We start from the raw sequence: 20,442 nt of genomic DNA, 5'->3' as shown, positions 1-20,442 counted from the left end.
TAGTTGAGAGACCTAAGGCCTCCAGTTCTAATTTAATAAAATTAAGCCATTTGATTTTTCCAGCGCCTGGAGTGGCAAGAACCTCCCGGAGTCCTTCCCTGTAACTGGCCAATTCTGGAGTTGTCCATATTCTACGCCAGAAGGCCAGTGGGCGTAGAGCCAGGTCCTCATCAAGCGGGCATAGGTCTAAGTCCATCCTCAGGGGGACAAGGGGGGTGCTCGGTGGTAGCCCCACAAGGTTACGAATACATTTATTTTCCACCTTCAGCAACTTTGATGTATTCTCATGGACCCAGAGTTCAGATCCATAGATGACAGCCCCCTTGGCCTGGGATTTGTAGATCTGTAGTGGGGGGCCGATCGGCCTAATTGTGGATTTGTTGTTTGCCAAGAGCTTCATTATGCCTCCCGAATGCTGGGTCAATTTCAGTGCAGCTTTCTCCAGGTGAGAGCTCCAGGTAAATTTATCATTCAATACAATTCCCAGGTATTCAAAGGTTTTTACCCTTTCCAGCTTGGTATGTGCGATGCTTGGACTGAAGTGGAATTTCTGTGGGGGGTTGAGGACCATGGATTTCGTCTTGGTGGCGTTGATTTCTAGACCATGGGCCTCACAGAAGTCCACAAAGCCATCCAGGATACGCTGGATGCCTTTTGCCGACTTGGATAAAAGCAGTGTGTCGTCGGCAAACATGATGGCTGCTACCCTCTCAGCAGCCAATTTTGGGGCGTCAGAGTTGGATACACCCGCTAAATGGGAGATTACCCCGTTGACATAGAGGCAGAACAGGGTTGGTGCAAGCACACAACCCTGCCTTACCCCCCTGCCAACGGGGAACTTCTCAGACAATTCTCCCATCCTGCCGCATCTAACCTGGGCATAGCTACTAGTGTGGAGGCGTATTATCATATTCAAGAGGCCTTCGGGGACCCCCAGTTTATCAAGGACCTCCCACAACTTGTTCCTCGGGACCAGGTCGAACGCTGCCCTCAGGTCTACAAATACAGTATAGAGACTGCCACCCTCCAACTGTACTGTTTTCCAGTGTATCATAGCGAAACGAAAGACCTGGTCCACTGTGGAGACCTTCTCCCTGAAGCCTGCTTGAAAAGGGCTAAGGATGTTGAAGTCCCTGATCCACTCATGTAGGCGATTTAACAAGAGCTTGGAAAAGAGTTTCTGGGAAACATCAATTAGGCTTATGGGCCTATAGTTTGCAGGAAGGAGGGGAGACCCCTTTTTAAAAATTGGCACTATTTCTGCCCCTGACCAGGTGGAAGGGATTGGCAAACCTTTCAGAATAGAATTGAATAATACCCCGAAGTAGGGAGCCCAGACTTTAGGTTCGTGCTTGTAGAGATCGCCTGGGAGCCTGTCTAGGCCCGGCGCCTTTCCTGCAGACAGGGAGAAAATTGCCAGGGTGACTTCTTCTATACTAAAACCATCCATATCAGTTAGACTATTTTTGATTTTAGGGGACTCTCCAACAAGTTCACTTCTTCCACTATCACTGCTATGTGGATGGTATAGGTTTTTAAAATGTTCCTCCCAAGCAGATGGTGCTATACAGGCCTCGACTGCTGCAAGTGGTTCGGCCGAGCCGTGCCTGACGATTTGCCAGAAGGTCCGTGAATCTTGGCAAGCAAGGGCAGCTGTTATTTTTGTCCAATTCTCCTCGTCCCAGTCTATTTTTGCAGTGTGGATGGCAGATTTATAGGCAACTCGTCTCTCCCTAATTATGTTCGGAGTATCTCGTGCTTTCAGTGATTCCAACAATAGGGTTTTTGCTTCCCTGCAAGAGGAATTGAACCAGGTCACTCTTCTCTGATTGTGCTTGCAAGGCCTGGCAACTGGGTTCAGTACCTCTGCAAGATTGGTACATAGCTCCGAATGGATATTAGTGAGATCGGCCAATTGTGCCTGAGTACCCAAGCTACCCCTGATTTTGGTCTCTGATTTGCTGGCTGGAAGGTTCATGCAGCACTCTACTTTTTCCAGGGCGGGGGCGACTAGTGCATAGAGTCTCTCAATATTATTGTAGTTTTGCAGCAATTTGGTCCATTTTATTCTACGCCTATTGCTGGTTAGCACTAAGTCGGACTGTGATGTTGCATTAGGGTCTACCTTGTCTGATTGTCGATACGGGATCTCAAATTTTAATGAAAGCAGGTTGTGATCACTATCATATCTGGTGATGACTTTAAAGTCTTTCACCCTTCTCCAATCCCTGGTTGAAACCATAATATAATCGATCCTTGACTCGTAGCCCGACCTATTAAAGGTGTTTTTAGGCGGGATGTCACCCTCCGTCCGGCCGTTGCACGCCCTCAGAGAGTGACTGAGAGTGAGGGACATTATCTGGACAGCAAGAGGGGAACATGCCTTAGTCACTGGATCTGTCAGGGTAGGAATGTCCCATAGGTCATCCTCCTCGGTGGATATGCCTTCCATATAGACAGGGAGTGGTTCATATTGTTTGTTAAAATCACCGCCTATGATTAGAGGGGAAGAAAAATTGTGTATATCGAGAAACTGTGCTAAATCTTCCACTGGGCCCGATGTTGCAGCAACCCCCACTGGTCTTGAATAAAAGTTAATCAATACAAGCTTCCCTCCACATGGCCAATCAAGGGAGACACACTGGAAGTCACAGGAATTGGTTTCCAGATATGTGGCCCTACAGGCCAAATGGGACCCAACCCAGGTCGAAAGTCCTCCTGAGGGGCGGCCCTTTCCTCCCCATTTCGCTTCAGTGTTAAAGATAGCGAATCCCTGGCGGCTGAATTGTTCTCTCGCCCATGTCTCTTGTAAGAGACATATGTCATAGCCCTCTACTAGGTCTGTCCAGTCAGGGGTATCTACTTTGTTAGCTAACCCTGCCACATTCCAGGACAGAATGGAAATAATGCCACGAGCCTCTAGTGTGCTTCCAGTACCTGGTATTACGAGGCGTTCTAGAGCTACAGATTTCCCACACTGGTTGGGTGGGGGGGCGTCCAATAGGGCACTGTTTGTTTCGAGGCTGTGTTGAATGGGGGGATTGTGTTCCAGCCTCAAGTTGGAATCAGTAGTTACGCCCTTGGGTGGGCATATAATTTGCCTACCTGCCTCTACTCTGGGATCATTTGTCACTATGTGGGCTGGTGTTACTAGGAGAGATTGACCAACCATGTGTATATTTAGTATACTAGTTGTTGGTGCAATGCCCGTAGACTGAATACAGGCACAGTTTGGAGTGGGTAAGGGGGGTACAGTAGTTGTTGAGTGTGGAAGTCAGTCCACTTCCTCGAGACATCCGTATCTATTGGAAGTCGGGACCCCGTTCCATCCTCCGAGTGTATCTGCCCACCAATTGCTTTGTACTCCCCATGTATGGTTCCTCGCCTGCATCCTACTCCAATTCCCCCCCTGAGCTGGAGGGGCACATGGTGGATAGAAAAAAGTGAGTGGTCTTGCTGTTATTGATGCAGTTGAACTATGGTTGATCCATGAGTAAATGGCGTGAGCAGTGTTAGAATCCTCAAAGGAGATAATTACACAGTCTCCGCAGATGGTCTTTTGTGTGGTCCCTACCCAAGGTACCCTCCGTACCATAAGGATTTTGCTCCTTAGGTGGTTGGGTATTGGTTTATTAGCATCCAACCAGTGGGTCACCTTATTCTTTAGAGAGGCAAAGTTTTCCTGCTGGTTGTACATCAGTTCGGTTACCCCAGTCAGCACCACAACATAGGGGCTAACCTCAGGGGGAAGATCTACAAATCCCCTTGATCGAATGAAACTGGTGCTGGCTCTCTGCGATGTTGGAGGATTTGGATTCTGGCCATTTTGCCTCGAATTTAGAAGGTCAGTCGAGACAGGTGCTCTTTGGCCAGATGTGGCTAGGGGAGGTGGCGGGAGGGATGCAGCCCCCAATTGCATGGTCTTTGACATTACCCTGCTAGGTGGATTGTGGGTTTCTACCTTGGTTCGTGGTTTGGGTATTGGTTTGACCTTGGGTGTAACAGTGGAAATATTAAGGGAAGAGGATACAGCAGGTGGAAGTGTGTTAATAGTTCCTGATGACTTGGCCTTGGGAAGAGGCCGTAAGTTCACAGCAGCTTGAACAGTGGGATCAGGAAGTACTGCTGGCAGCAGGGGTCCGTTTGAGCATGTAAGTTTGGGATTCTGCATGGTGATGGTTGCCAGATTTAGTATACTTTTTTCAATTTCCAATAGCTGTGTTTCTATATGTGTGAATCTCTTTTCTAGTGGGGAAAGTAGTTTCTTTAGTGTTTCCCAAACAATAGTGAGAAATTCAACATCCTTCCCTTTAATAGTACATAGTGGGGTTCCTGCAGTATCACTTCCTATGGTAAGATCGTTATTTTCTTGAATGACTACTGTATGACGGGGAGTATTTTCTGGGCTTATTACCAGAGGAGAGGATTTTGGTATTGGCAATTTAGCAAAGGGAGATACCTTTGTTGGTAGCTGCGCCTTCACCACTTTGGCCTTTTTTCTTGAGTATGCCGAGGTAGGGTTACACTTCCTTTTATTATATGGGTGCTTTTGTGTTTTAGGTATACTACCTACTTTCTCCTGTGTAACGGGGATAGATTCGACTTTAGAGGGTAAACCCTCCTCAGTTCCCTTCTTTTGTTCTACAATCGCACCCAAATGAGAATTTGTAGGGGAAATGGGATTTTGTGGTAGATTCCCCTGCGGAGGAGATGTACTACCTGCTTGTATAGCATGGATATCGGCGTTTGTAACAATCAGGATGGGTGTGGGGGCTGTCGGGCGCTCTGGTGTTTTCACCCAGGCAATAGGGCCAAGAGAAGATTTTTTTGCGGCAGTTAACTCAACTGACAGTCTTCTAGCAGCATCGAGTTCTAGTGAAACCCTGTGTTGCATCTTAGTTATTTCGTTATCGATGGCAGTGTGGGTCCTTGTGATGAAATCATCCAAGGTACCATTTTTTAGCTTAGATTTGGCTGCTCTGTCTCTAAACTCACGGGTTGCCATGCTGAATTCAAATAGAAGAGTGTAGTTGAGGATCAAATGGGGTGGCCCAGCCCAGTCTCTAACTGCCTCTAACGGCCCGCTCTTAGCCCGGTCTTCGCCCCGAGCTGCGTCCCGCGCTGCGGGAGTGTGGTACTATGATATAGTGGGCGTGTTGGGCGGGGAGAGCGGACCGGATGGTGTATCCGTGGTCTCGCAGGGACTCCTGGTAGTTGGAGTCCCTGCACACTCGCAGCCCCGCCTAGCCTTCTCGCCCTTACCTCCGCCTTCAGGGATTGGGTCCGGGTGAACGCTGGAAAACGCACTCCCGTGCGAAGCGGCACCCGCGAAGCGGGTGCGGCGAGCAGATGGAGCCGAATCTGCCCTCTGTGTCCTCAGTACCCTCAGCGCGTGTTAGGTGAACCTCTGCTGCAAGGAATAAGTGTCCCAACTGTTGATGTAGAGAGACGCCTTTTACAGCCTCAGGTGAGCGGGGGGCGTGTTGGGCGGGGAGAGCGGACCGGATGGTGTATCCGTGGTCTCGCAGGGACTCCTGGTAGTTGGAGTCCCTGCACACTCGCAGCCCCGCCTAGCCTTCTCGCCCTTACCTCCGCCTTCAGGGATTGGGTCCAGGTGAACGCTGGAAAACGCACTCCCGTGCGAAGCGGCACCCGCGAGCAGTTGGAGCCGAATCTGCCCTCTGTGTCCTCAGTACCCTCAGCGCGTGTTAGGTGAACCTCTGCTGCAAGGAATAAGTGTCCCACACAGCCTGCACCAGCCCAAGAACGGTTTGTCAGGAATTGTCAGGGTTCCTGCCCGGAGTGGAGATTAAAATTGCCAATAGTCGCTCTTCTTTCCGTCCGGGTGGATGCCCGCTCGCTAATGCTCTCCTCTCCGCTTTCCTTTCACACCGGCTGCTTTTGAGTGGAGTGGGAGTTGTAGTCCGTGTGTGCTGTGCGGCGCATCCTGCTTTTTCCTTCCACACCGGCTGCTTTTGAGTGGTGGGGGTGCCGAAGGCCTTGTAGCTACCTGCTGGTGTCCCTTCTATCCACCTGGCCCACCCCCTCCCATGCATACTGTTTGCACTACGCGCCTGCGCCACTGAAATCCTTGCACTGCCCCTACCTGCCCCCCACTGCCAGGGCATCGAGCTCTGGTGTCCGTTGCAGGGCAGAAAGGCAAATTCCTCTTCTTGCCACTACATCTTCACTGGATGGGGCTTGGAATAAACCAGATCCTTCTCTGCACCCCTCTTCTCAGTCAGTCATCTATTAAACTTTACTCCTCCCAGAGCAGGCTCTGCTATCCACCCCTGCTAGGGGAGCTGCTCCGGGGTGGACCTTACAAAGCATGTTAACAAATTGCTGTATTTAGTGCATGCCTTCGGGTCCCTCACCTCTGTCCTGAGTAGACTCTGCCATGGATGCTGTATCCTGTCCTTGCCGTTGGGTGGACAGAGTAGAGAATTTACCGTCTGTAACCTGTCCCTGTAGAGGGTGCTTCACGCCTGTGTGGCCCAGTACAGCTTTACTGGCTGCCTGTAGTTAGTGTATGACATGGGTTAGTGGAGTTGTTTTTTTTCTTTACTCCTGGGGGGAGTAAACCGGAGCAATGAAATTCTGACATTTCCATTTCACTTATAATTGGTGATCATAACTAACTCACTCTCAATAACTCACTCACTAACTCTCTCACTCTCACTAACTAAATCTAACACTCTCTCACTAACTATCGGGAGGTGACAAGAGGTGGATGGGCGCAGGGCGGGTGGCGGTGGGGTCCCGGACTGCGGGGTCAAGGGAAGTAATGCTGGGAGGCAGGTTGGAAAGACGGATCGGTGGACATAAGTCAGGAGGGGGAAGGTCTACGTCTAGACGTTAAGTGCGGTTTAAAGGGATCGGGATGGTCTTGGTTGCGGCTACACGTTGAGGGAACGTCATTTGATTAGGAGGGCGATGCCAACTCTTAAATATAATAACCGGAAGGTAGATAAGGAAGGTGCGGAGTGACTATGGGATGCGCAAGAACGTACATGCAGGGATATCGAAAAAGGGCGCCAAGCGGGTAGCCATGGAGGAGGCATAATGGGGGTCGGATTGCGGGGTAAAGGAGGGATGAATGGGGTTGGGGGAGAGGGCCGTCCAGGAGAAAGAATGTAGGAAGATAGGGTTATGGGCGCGGGCGAGAGACGTACAGTTAGGCGCCATTCGGAGAATAGGCCTCCGATGCAAAGGGAGCAGAATTAAGAAGAGCTATACATGTGTAGCATCAGCATATCGTTTGCTTGGCACGCGTGGCGAATAGGCACTAAAGGTATACTGCAGGAATTAGGCATAGATTGTGTAGCATGGAACTTGGTCGCCTTTGGGGGGTCCTAGCAGAGTGAACGAGAAAAAGTTTCACTTTGCCATGGAGGGATAACGATATGAAATTCAGGTGGGTTTGGGCTGCGGGGGGGGGGGTTGGGGGAGAGGGGGGGCAGGGTGCAAAAGGAACAGGGGGCGGGGGGACGGTAAGGGCGCCACAAGGTAGGGGGCGGGATGGGGCTCCAACGCAGGCAGACAGGGATGACACAGCATAGGGGGTTAGTGACAGGAGGGAGGGAATCAGCAAAGGAAAGGAATTTGTAAGATGAGGAGAGCAGGGAGGGCCGCCAATGGTAAGGCGATTTGGGGTAGAGGGGGGGGGCGGAGCCTGCTCCACCAGGCATGGCAGGGAGCGGCAGATAAGGGGGCTGGGGGAGGAGAGGGTGAAGGGTGCAGGGAGCTTGGCGTAGTGGCGGCCAGGAGTAGTCGAATAAGGAGGCAAAGGTCAGCACAACAGGGATACATATGGCTACAGAACAAGTCGAGAGAGTGAAGGTCCCAGTCCTGGCATCGGCGAGGAAGAGCGCGATGAGCGAAAATTAAAATCCGAAGCATTGTAACCAGGAAGAGTGTGTGAGGGCATTTAGGACAATGGCACGAGCAATGTGCCCACGGGGCGGGGGAACACAGATCGGCAGTTAAAGTGAGCATAATAGTGGATAGAGAAGGGAGGGTAGCAAGGCACACCGCTGGCGTTTCAACGCTTCATTGCTCTACTAGGGTCTCGTTCCGGCACAAGCTAGGACTGGGGCCCAGACGGTGTAATGTCTAAAGGATCACTTCAGAGTTGGCAGTATAGGAAAGGGAGGTTCAGAGGGCGTGTACACCCTATGGGTAACGTGGATGTGCTGGTGAAATACAACGCGACTGGGCAAATTGAACGAAACTCCTTACGAATTAATAAACTATCTAAGACCGTTCACTCTATACCCTTCACATGTCGGATGGTGTTCAACGCGTGCTGCTGGACACAACTGATACGCTGGCTGCCAATAGTATTTCGTGTTAACTTTTGGATACATTATTGTTGTAGATCCTCAGTAACATTTGTTATGGTGTCTTAAGAGTTGATGTTTAGGTTTGAATGCTCTTTGTAGCATTACGTACGGTTCATGCATTTTAATTTAAAAATGGTATTCACCATGGGATCCAAAAGTTAATAATGGGGTTATGTTATCTAGTTATATAAATGCCAAACTTCAGCAGATGTTACATTTTATGTTTCTGGGCTGTGATGTTAGAAAGGTCATTCAGTCACTGCGGGTCACCAACGTCAGCGAGTCCCTGTCTGTGAAACACACTCAGACCCCAGGGGGGCCCAGGGGCTGGTCTTAAAGTTCAGGGGCTGGTCCTTGTAATAGGATCTGTTTAAAGACCGAAGTTGACAAGAGGGAGGTCCCCTCTGACCCATAAGAGCTCTTACATGCTGTGGGTGTCACAAATATGATAATAGGAGGAGACTGGGTTGAAATGCTGAGCCGTTGTCATACCTTTGCCCCTCGGCCACCATCGTCTCAACGTCAGTACCACCTCCTCTATAAAAGAGGCCTGACAGGAATGCAGTCTGAGGGGTCAGAGGGCAATCAGTTGTATCAAGGAGGGGTGTTTACCTCCAAGCCCTGGGGCCTCCGTACTCTGGGCCCCCAAACTAGGGACCAGGCCCCCCTTTTAACACTTGACTCAGAATAACAAGACAGGGCAGCCGAAAGCTGACATGTATGAAAGGAACACAGGAGGATATTAAACTGCACCCTGACCCCATTAGTGCACACTTTTACATGTATGAAAGGAACACAGGAGGATAATAAACTGCACCCTGACCCATCAGTGCACACTTTTACTTGTATGAGAGGAACACAGGAGGATATTAAACTGCACCTTGACCCCATCAGTGCACACTTTTACATGTATGAAAGGAACACAGGAGGATATGAAACTGCACCCTGACCCTATTAGTGCACACTTTTACATGTATGAAAGGAACATGGGAGGATATGAAACTGCACCCTGGAGTGAAGTGGAGAAGTGCGGCTCAATGGTTAGAGCGGCAGACCCTGATGCAGAGGTCTAGCTTGGGACCAGGGTTCAATTCCCCGCCTCGGTGGGTCTTGGGCTCAAAATTCCACGGACCTGATCATTCTTGCCTCAGTGCCTATTCCAATCATGGAGTCCCACTCTGCAACTCTGGGCAATAGCTTGCTTAATCTCCACAACGGCCCCCACAACGCTAAGGATGCTTGGCCTCCACCTTGGGGGTGCCCAGGAGTGGACGCCTCACAGGGAAAGCCAGGATGGGTTCCACAGCGGTATTCGTACAAGCGCCTTGAGACCCTTGCGGGTGAGTAGTGCGCTATACAAGTATCAATTTACATTACATTTACATTTACACCCTGACCTTATCAGTGCACACTTTTACATGTATGAAAGGAACACAGGAAGATATTAAACTGCACCCTGACCCCATCAGTGCACACTTTTACATGTATGAAAGGATCACAGGAGGATATTAAACTGCACCCTGACCCCATCAGTGCACACTTTTACATGTATGAAAGGAACACAGGAGGACATTAAACTGCACCCTGACCCCATCAGTGCACACTTTTACATGTATGAAAGGAACACAGGAGGATATGAAACTGCACCCTGACCCCATCAGTGCACACTTTTACTTGTATGAAAGGAACACAGGAGGATATGACACTGCACCCTGACCCCATCAGTGCACACTTTTACATGTATGAAAGGAACACAGGGGGATATTAAACTGCACCCTGACCCCATCAGTGCACACTTTTACATGTATGAAAGGAACACAGGAGGATATTAAACTGCACCCTGACCCCATCAGTGCACACTTTTACATGTATGAAAGGAACACAGGAGGACATTAAACTGCACCCTGACCCCATCAGTGCACACTTTTACACCCGGTGTAAATATGGGTGCATAGTTTGATTCATAACTTGTTTACATTGGGCATGAATAAATATGGAAACATTTGCATTGATGAGTGTTTCATCTGCCCCCCCCCCCCCCCAGGCTGCAGGCGGATTCTACCTATTTTAAAAGTTTCCTCCATTCGATTCTTTTGAATTGAAATGATGTCAAAAAGGAACAATAGACAGAGAATGCCTACAAACAGGCCCGGCTCCATGAATTTGTATTTGGGCGGGCCAAGGGTGCATTTGGGTGGGCCACTGCGGGCTCGATTTGTCGCATATATGTCTGGGCAGGCCTGCTTCAGAGCCCGCCTTTATCACTTTTTAGTCTTACAAGGCCCAGTAAGACGCACTCTTTTCCAAACCTCTTTCTATATATGATCACTCTTAAAAAATGTTTTTTCCATGTAATGTTCCTTTGATGGGAAGAGGAGGTTTCTGAGGTGGGAGGATCAGGCAAGTGACACTTCTCGGGCTCTCTCTGTGCGAGCCTTCACGGAGAATCCGTCTTCATTACTACCTCGACCTGACCCCAGACTCTACAACACACTCCCTTACAGGTTTGATTATCCACTACTCCTCTCCAGTGCACTTTATCTCACAGCTAACCTTGGGCCCCAGCCCCATGTCAGGCACCATTGGGCTCCACTTTCATTTTTCCGGCTAAAAACCACTAGTAAGGTCACCTTCAAACTTAAAATATTGAATGTAGCAGTAAATATAACTGGTACGCACTTTAAAGTATGTTCCACAGTAGCCCTTATGACCCGGCTGCTAAATAAATAAACAACAACAGAAAGGCCATGACAGGGTCGGCTTTATCGCTGATGCAAAAGTCTTTTTTGGTGCCACACCAATTACCTCTTTCTCCGTAAATACCTTTATAACCACCTTCCAACAGTGCCCCTCATCTCTCCGTAGCCCCCCTCATTGACCACCTTCTCAAACTCCCTCACTGCCACCCTCCAACAAAGCCCCTCATCTCTCCGTAGCCCCTCCCCCTCATGACCTCCTCCTCAGACTCCTTCACTACCACCCTCCTCCAGCGCCACTCATCTCTCCGTAGCCCTTCCCTCAAATGCATTTCATTTGTTGTATAGCGCTACTCATATCAGTGTAGGGTGTCACAGTACTTTACATCACACACACATTATACAGAGACAATGAATCATACAAGTATGTAAATCAGTCTATAGGGAATGTCACATAAGCCATTGAGGATTACAAGGTGCAGGAATCACGTCATCCATACTGGTGGGCAGTATATTTTAAGAGGGTTTGCTCTGGGAAAACACAACTGTAGGATTTAAAGAGTATTTCATGAGGGTCAGCTTTACTGATAAAAATGTATATCTTCCCAAAAATACTCATTTTGGCAACATTAGAATGATGAAAGACTGGGGAAGTTCCAACTATATCACAAAGCAAAAAACGCAAAGTTCTAACTCTACCGTTCATGTTTATATGCAGCTCTTTGGTGACAGTTCATTGGTCTCTGTCCTATGTTAGGATTGTAACTTCTGAACTGGAAGTAACACAAGGATCTCTGTGACAAAGGTAGTGACCCACTGAGCTTTCACATAAAATACAGTTCATCTGCATTTAAAAACTACTAACAGACAAAAGATTGCTCTCCAGCAGGATCATTAATCACCAGCCTTATCTGGGCATTTTCTATTGTCTTATTGTTGTCCTGCGTCAGCCATGATAATGATAAAAATTGTTCAAATTAAGCACACACTGACTTTATTTATTAACTGTACAATGAAATAAAATAATTAAAGTAAAAAACATAAAAGCAAACAGCTAAAAAATAACCACTGTAAAAAATATGAAGTCCTCTAATAAAGTGTCGTTTCTGTGCCAAAAAGGATGTGTCCTGCTGGGCCTGTGCAGATTTAAAAAAGAAAAACAAATAGTAACACATTCTCTTACCTCCTCCATAAAACAAACTTTGTGTCACAGCCTGATCTGATATGCAGCTGCAGGGGTCACGAAAGGTGAATAGGATTCAAGAAACTTTTCTCCTGCACCGCATAGAAAATGAAATATCCACCCTCTAGAACCGGGCCTGCCTACAAATGGGGGTTATTGTTTTTAACCTCAGAAATTCAAGTCAGGGTGAGGTGGGGGCTAATACTGCACAGAAATACGAAAATGCAAACAGGGCTGTAGTATGTTTTCATGCAGAGCGTTATAAGGTCGATGGATGGAGAAGAGATAACCTGTCACTGGAGGGGGCGTGGCCAGCCACAGTCATTTGCATACCCAGAAGCCTCTGCGGCAAACACCCGATTCATCACTGCAGCCGACACAGGCGTTTGTTTAATATTATAAGGAGGATATGTAGCTGTGCACACACAGGCATTCATGAATGACACGTCACCGCTGTAACGTCGCCCTACCAGAAATAGGTTATATTTTTATCGTGACTGTGCGGACAGATCACAATGTTATATACACAAGTTTATTGCTTTGCTCCGCGGGTCACGCGCACTCCGAGGGGCCGTGAGAAGCGGAATTACGCAAATTATTGGAGGGTTTCTCAGAAAGAAACTCTGTGATTGGTTGAAGTGAGAACAGCCGCGGTGTGTCTTCGCTCAAGAAGGCGCCATCGCCGCGCGTGCGACGCTGGACGACGTAAGACGTCACAGGGTCACGTGACTCAGAACGAGGCGCCGTTCGTAAGGTGCACCGCTCCTTCCTGTCGCTAGAGGTCGGGATCGCCTGAGGAACGTTCAGCGCGTCACTTCTAATCTGCATACCCACAATCCTGTGCGCGCCTCATAAAGCTGCTTTACTTTCATATACATAACGAAGGGGCAGAGTATCAGCCCTCTAAATTCCGGATTTTAGTGTATTGTACTGCTTGTTATATAAGCATTGGCAAAGCCAATAGTGCCCAATAGAGGGACCTTGAATACTGAGTGTAACTGACGGATCTGTGTCAGAAATGACGCCCTGACAAGGAAGGAAACAAATGAAATACCCCCCCCCCATTACTGCAAACGACTCTGGACGGAAATTATGTATTCGGGATCTAAGAGCTCAAGTCCCCGTGGGGCTGCTGCAGAAGCCTGGCTGTCACTGGAGGGGGCGTGGCCAGCCACAGTAATTTGCATACCCAGAAGCCTCTGCGGCGAACACCCGATTCATCACTGCAGGTGATACAGGCGGTTGTTTAATAGGAGATGGAGTATCTGTAGCTGTGCACACACAGGCATTCATGAGAGTGACTGACTCGTCACCGGTGTAAAGTCACCCTACCAGTAGGAAGTTATATTTTTATCGTGACTGCGCGGACAAGAAAACTTTCTACCATCAAAAAAGAAATTGGCGCTCCGCGGGTCACGCGCACCTCGAGGGGCCGTGAGAAGCGGAAGATGTTTAATGATTGGCGAGTTTCTGAGCAAGAAGCTCCGTCATTGGATGCATGTGAGCTTCATGGGGGCGGTCGGCCTCGCGCGGGTGTCCTCAGCCGCTGGCGGTGCAACGCTCCCTCCTGTCGCTAGAGGTCGGGATGCTCCAGAGGAATCTTCAGCGCGTCACCATTCATCTGCATACCCACAATCCTGTGCGCGCCTCATAATGCGCTAGTAAGAAGGCACGAACCGTCGCGAGGCACAATACTTTTCTAAGGGAAGTTTCTGGGTAATTGCTTCTTGTGTGATGCTTTAACAAGCATTGGTAAAATCAGAGTGACCAGGCACAGGCGTAGCTACGAGTGGTGCAGCGGGTGCAGTGACACCGGGGCCTGGTGTCTGCAGGGAGAGGGTGAGCGGGACTCAGAGCGGACACGCAGCGCAAGCCTGGGTCTATACAGGATGAGCACACCCAGGCACAGGCGTAGCTACGAGCGGTGCAGCGGGTGCAGTGACACCGGGGCGTGGTGTCTGCAGGAGGGAGAGGGTGAGCGGGGCTCAGAGCGGACACGCAGCGCAAGCCTGGGTCTATACAGGATGAGCACACCCAGGCACAGGCGTAGCTACGAGTGGTGCAGCGGGTGCAGTGACACCGGGGCCTGGTGTCTGCAGGGAGAGGGTGAGGGGGACTCAGAGCGGACACGCAGCGCAAGCCTGGGTCTATACAGGATGAGCACACCCAGGCACAGGCGGAGCTACGAGTGGTGCAGCGGGTGCAGTGACACCGGGGCCTGGTGTCTGCAGGGGGAGGGTGAGCGGGACTCAGAGCGGACACGCAGCGCAAGCCTGGGTCTATACAGGATGAGCACACCCAGGCACAGGCGTAGCTACGAGTGGTGCAGCGGGTGCAGTGACACCGGGGCGTGGTGTCTGCAGGGAGAGGGTGAGCGGGGCTCAGAGCGGACACGCAGCGCAAGCCTGGGTCTATACAGGATGAGCACACCCAGGCACAGGCGTAGCTACGAGTGGTGCAGCGGGTGCAGTGACACCGGGGCCTGGTGTCTGCAGGGAGAGGGTGAGCGGGGCTCAGAGCGGACACGCAGCGCAAGCCTGGGTCTATACAGGATGAGCACACCCAGGCACAGGCGTAGCTACGAGTGGTGCAGCGGGTGCAGTGACACCGGGGCCTGGTGTCTGCAGGGAGAGGGTGAGCGGGGCTCAGAGCGGACACGCAGCGCAAGCCTGGGTCTATACAGGATGAGCACACCCAGGCACAGGCGTAGCTACGAGTGGTGCAGCGGGTGCAGTGACACCGGGGCCTGGTGTCTGCAGGGGGGAGAGGGTGAGCGGGACTCAGAGCGGACACGCAGCGCAAGCCTGGGTCTATACAGGATGAGCACACCCAGGCACAGGCGTAGCTACGAGTGGTGCAGCGGGTGCAGTGACACCGGGGCGTGGTGTCTGCAGGAGGGAGAGGGTGAGCGGGACTCAGAGGGGACACGCAGCGCAAGCCTGGGTCTATACAGGATGAGCACACCCAGGCACAGGCGTAGCTAGGAGTGGTGCAGCGGGTGCAGTGACACCGGGGCCTGGTGTCTGCAGGGAGAGGGTGAGCGGGGCTCAGAGCGGACACGCAGCGCAAGCCTGGGTCTATACAGGATGAGCACACCCAGGCACAGGCGTAGCTACGAGTGGTGCAGCAGGTGCAGTGACACCGGGGCGTGGTGTCTGCAGGGGGAGGGAGAGGGTGAGCGGGGCTCAGAGCGGACACGCAGCGCAAGCCTGGGTCTATACAGGATGAGCACACCCAGGCACAGGCGTAGCTAGGAGTGGTGCAGCGGGTGCAGTGACACCGGGGCCTGGTGTCTGCAGGAGGGAGAGGGTGAGCGGGACTCAGAGCGGACACGCAGCGCAAGCCTGGGTCTATACAGGATGAGCACACCCAGGCACAGGCGTAGCTACGAGTGGTGCAGCGGGTGCAGTGACACCGGGGCCTGGTGTCTGCAGGGAGAGGGTGAGCGGGACTCAGAGCGGACACGCAGCGCAAGCCTGGGTCTATACAGGATGAGCACACCCAGGCACAGGCGTAGCTACGAGTGGTGCAGCGGGTGCAGTGACACCGGCCTGGTGTCTGCAGGAGGGAGAGGGTGAGCGGGGCTCAGAGCGGACACGCAGCGCAAGCCTGGGTCTATACAGGATGAGCACACCCAGGCACAGGCGTAGCTACGAGCGGTGCAGCGGGTGCAGTGACACCGGGGCGTGGTGTCTGCAGGGAGAGGGTGAGCGGGGCTCAGAGCGGACACGCAGCGCAAGCCTGGGTCTATACAGGATGAGCACACCCAGGCACAGGCGTAGCTAGGAGTGGTGCAGCGGGTGCAGTGACACCGGGCCTGGTGTCTGCAGGGGGGAGGGTGAGCGGGACTCAGAGCGGACACGCAGCGCAAGCCTGGGTCTATACAGGATGAGCACACCCAGGCACAGGCGTAGCTAGGAGTGGTGCAGCGGGTGCAGTGACACCGGGGCCTGGTGTCTGCAGGGAGAGGGTGAGCGGGACTCAGAGCGGACACGCAGCGCAAGCCTGGGTCTATACAGGATGAGCACACCCAGGCACAGGCGTAGCTACGAGCGGTGCAGCGGGTGCAGTGACACCGGGGCCTGGTGTCTGCAGGGAGGGAGAGGGTGAGCGGGGCTCAGAGCGGACACGCAGCGCAAGCCTGGGTCTATACAGGATGAGCACACCCAGGCACAGGCGTAGCTACGAGTGGTGCAGCGGGTGCAGTGACACCGGGGCCTGGTGTCTGCAGAAAGGGAGAGGGTGAGCGGGACTCAGAGCGGACACGCAGCGCAAGCCTGGGTCTATACAGGATGAGCACACCCAGGCACAGGCGTAGCTACGAGTGGTGCAGCGGGTGCAGTGACACCGGGGCCTGGTGTCTGCAGGGGGAGGGTGAGCGGGACTCAGAGCGGACACGCAGCGCAAGCCTGGGTCTATACAGGATGACCACACCCAGGCACAGGCGTAGCTACGAGTGGTGCAGCGGGTGCAGTGACACCGGGGCGTGGTGTCTGCAGGGAGAGGGTGAGCGGGACTCAGAGCGGACACGCAGCGCAAGCCTGGGTCTATACAGGATGAGCACACCCAGGCACAGGCGTAGCTACGAGTGGTGCAGCGGGTGCAGTGACACCGGGCCTGGTGTCTGCAGGGAGAGGGTGAGCGGGACTCAGAGCGGACACGCAGCGCAAGCCTGGGTCTATACAGGATGAGCACACCCAGGCACAGGCGTAGCTACGAGTGGTGCAGCGGGTGCAGTGACACCGGGGCGTGGTGTCTGAAGGGAGAGGGTGAGCGGGGCTCAGAGCGGACACGCAGCGCAAGCCTGGGTCTATACAGGATGAGCACACCCAGGCACAGGCGTAGCTACGAGTGGTGCAGCGGGTGCAGTGACACCGGGGCGTGGTGTCTGAAGGGAGAGGGTGAGCGGGGCTCAGAGCGGACACGCAGCGCAAGCCTGGGTCTATACAGGATGAGCACACCCAGGCACAGGCGTAGCTACGAGTGGTGCAGCGGGTGCAGTGACACCGGGCCTGGTGTCTGCAGGGGGGAGAGGGTGAGCGGGACTCAGAGCGGACACGCAGCGCAAGCCTGGGTCTATACAGGATGAGCACACCCAGGCACAGGCGTAGCTAGGAGTGGTGCAGCGGGTGCAGTGACACCGGGGCCTGGTGTCTGCAGGAGGGAGAGGGTGAGCGGGGCTCAGAGCGGACACGCAGCACAAGCCTGGGTCTATACAGGATGAGCACACCCAGGCACAGGCGTAGCTACGAGTGGTGCAGCGGGTGCAGTGACACCGGGGCCTGGTGTCTGCAGGAGGGAGAGGGTGAGCGGGGCTCAGAGCGGACACGCAGCGCAAGCCTGGGTCTATACAGGATGAGCACACCCAGGCACAGGCGTAGCTACGAGTGGTGCAGCGGGTGCAGTGACACCGGGGCGTGGTGTCTGCAGGGGGAGAGGGTGAGCGGGACTCAGAGCGGACACGCAGCGCAAGCCTGGGTCTATACAGGATGAGCACACCCAGGCACAGGCGTAGCTACGAGTGGTGCAGCGGGTGCAGTGACACCGGGCCTGGTGTCTGCAGGGAGAGGGTGAGCGGGACTCAGAGCGGACACGCAGCGCAAGCCTGGGTCTATACAGGATGAGCACACCCAGGCACAGGCGTAGCTACGAGTGGTGCAGCGGGTGCAGTGACACCGGGGCGTGGTGTCTGCAGGGAGAGGGTGAGCGGGGCTCAGAGCGGACACGCAGCGCAAGCCTGGGTCTATACAGGATGAGCACACCCAGGCACAGGCGTAGCTACGAGTGGTGCAGCGGGTGCAGTGACACCGGGGCCTGGTGTCTGCAGGGAGAGGGTGAGCGGGACTCAGAGCGGACACGCAGCGCAAGCCTGGGTCTATACAGGATGAGCACACCCAGGCACAGGCGTAGCTAGGAGTGGTGCAGCGGGTGCAGTGACACCGGGGCCTGGTGTCTGCAGGGAGAGGGTGAGCGGACTCAGAGCGGACACGCAGCGCAAGCCTGGGTCTATACAGGATGAGCACACCCAGGCACAGGCGTAGCTAGGAGTGGTGCAGCGGGTGCAGTGACACCGGGGCCTGGTGTCTGCAGGAGGGAGAGGGTGAGCGGGACTAAGAGCGGACACGCAGCGCAAGCCTGGGTCTATACAGGATGAGCACACCCAGGCACAGGCGTAGCTACGAGTGGTGCAGCGGGTGCAGTGACACCGGGGCCTGGTGTCTGCAGGGAGAGGGTGAGCGGGGCTCAGAGCGGACACGCAGCGCAAGCCTGGGTCTATACAGGATGAGCACACCCAGGCACAGGCGTAGCTACGAGCGGTGCAGCGGGTGCAGTGACACCGGGGCGTGGTGTCTGCAGGGAGAGGGTGAGCGGGACTCAGAGCGGACACGCAGCGCAAGCCTGGGTCTATACAGGATGAGCACACCCAGGCACAGGCGTAGCTACGAGTGGTGCAGCGGGTGCAGTGACACCGGGGCGTGGTGTCTGGGGGGAGAGGGTGAGCGGGGCTCAGAGCGGACACGCAGCGCAAGCCTGGGTCTATACAGGATGACCACACCCAGGCACAGGCGTAGCTACGAGTGGTGCAGCGGGTGCAGTGACACCGGGGCCTGGTGTCTGCGGGGAGAGGGTGAGCGGGGCTCAGAGCGGACACGCAGCGCAAGCCTGGGTCTATACAGGATGAGCACACCCAGGCACAGGCGTAGCTACGAGTGGTGCAGCGGGTGCAGTGACACCGGGGCCTGGTGTCTGCAGGGAGAGGGTGAGCGGGACTCAGAGCGGACACGCAGCGCAAGCCCGGGTCTATACAGGATGAGCACACCCAGGCACAGGCGTAGCTACGAGTGGTGCAGCGGGTGCAGTGACACCGGGGCGTGGTGTCTGCAGGAGGGAGAGGGTGAGCGGGGCTCAGAGCGGACACGCAGCGCAAGCCTGGGTCTATACAGGATGAGCACACCCAGGCACAGGCGTAGCTACGAGTGGTGCAGCGGGTGCAGTGACACCGGGGCGTGGTGTCTGCAGGGAGAGGGTGAGCGGGACTCAGAGCGGACACGCAGCGCAAGCCGGGGTCTATACAGGATGAGCACACCCAGGCACAGGCGTAGCTAGGAGTGGTGCAGCGGGTGCAGTGACACCGGGGCCTGGTGTCTGCAGGGAGAGGGTGAGCGGGACTCAGAGCGGACACGCAGCGCAAGCCTGGGTCTATACAGGATGACCACACCCAGGCACAGGCGTAGCTACGAGTGGTGCAGCGGGTGCAGTGACACCGGGCGTGGTGTCTGCAGGGAGAGGGTGAGCGGGGCTCAGAGCGGACACGCAGCGCAAGCCTGGGTCTATACAGGATGACCACACCCAGGCACAGGCGTAGCTACGAGTGGTGCAGCAGGTGCAGTGACACCGGGGCCTGGTGTCTGCAGGGAGAGGGTGAGCGGGGCTCAGAGCGGACACGCAGCGCAAGCCTGGGTCTATACAGGATGAGCACACCCAGGCACAGGCGTAGCTACGAGTGGTGCAGCTGGTGCAGTGACACCGGGGCCTGGTGTCTGCAGGGAGAGGGTGAGCGGGGCTCAGAGCGGACACGCAGCGCAAGCCTGGGTCTATACAGGATGAGCACACCCAGGCACAGGCGTAGCTACGAGTGGTGCAGCGGGTGCAGTGACACCGGGGCCTGGTGTCTGCAGGGAGAGGGTGAGCGGGACTCAGAGCGGACACGCAGCGCAAGCCTGGGTCTATACAGGATGAGCACACCCAGGCACAGGCGTAGCTACGAGTGGTGCAGCGGGTGCAGTGACACCGGGGCCTGGTGTCTGCAGGGGGGAGAGGGTGAGCGGGGCTCAGAGCGGACACGCAGCGCAAGCCTGGGTCTATACAGGATGACCACACCCAGGCACAGGCGTAGCTAGGAGTGGTGCAGCGGGTGCAGTGACACCGGGGCGTGGTGTCTGCAGGGAGAGGGTGAGCGGGACTCAGAGCGGACACGCAGCGCAAGCCTGGGTCTATACAGGATGAGCACACCCAGGCACAGACGTAGCTACGAGTGGTGCAGCGGGTGCAGTGACACCGGGGCGCGGTGTCTGCGGGAGAGGGTGAGCGGGGCTCAGAGCGGACACGCAGCGCAAGCCTGGGTCTATACAGGATGAGCACACCCAGGCACAGGCGTAGCTACGAGTGGTGCAGCGGGTGCAGTGACACCGGGGCCTGGTGTCTGCAGGGAGAGGGT

The sequence above is a fragment of the Lissotriton helveticus genome, chromosome 1_2 (genome assembly GCF_964261635.1).
Source record: "Lissotriton helveticus chromosome 1_2, aLisHel1.1, whole genome shotgun sequence".
In the NCBI taxonomy this organism is placed as follows: domain Eukaryota; kingdom Metazoa; phylum Chordata; class Amphibia; order Caudata; family Salamandridae; genus Lissotriton; species Lissotriton helveticus.
Note: the sequence above shows the minus strand (reverse complement) of the source record.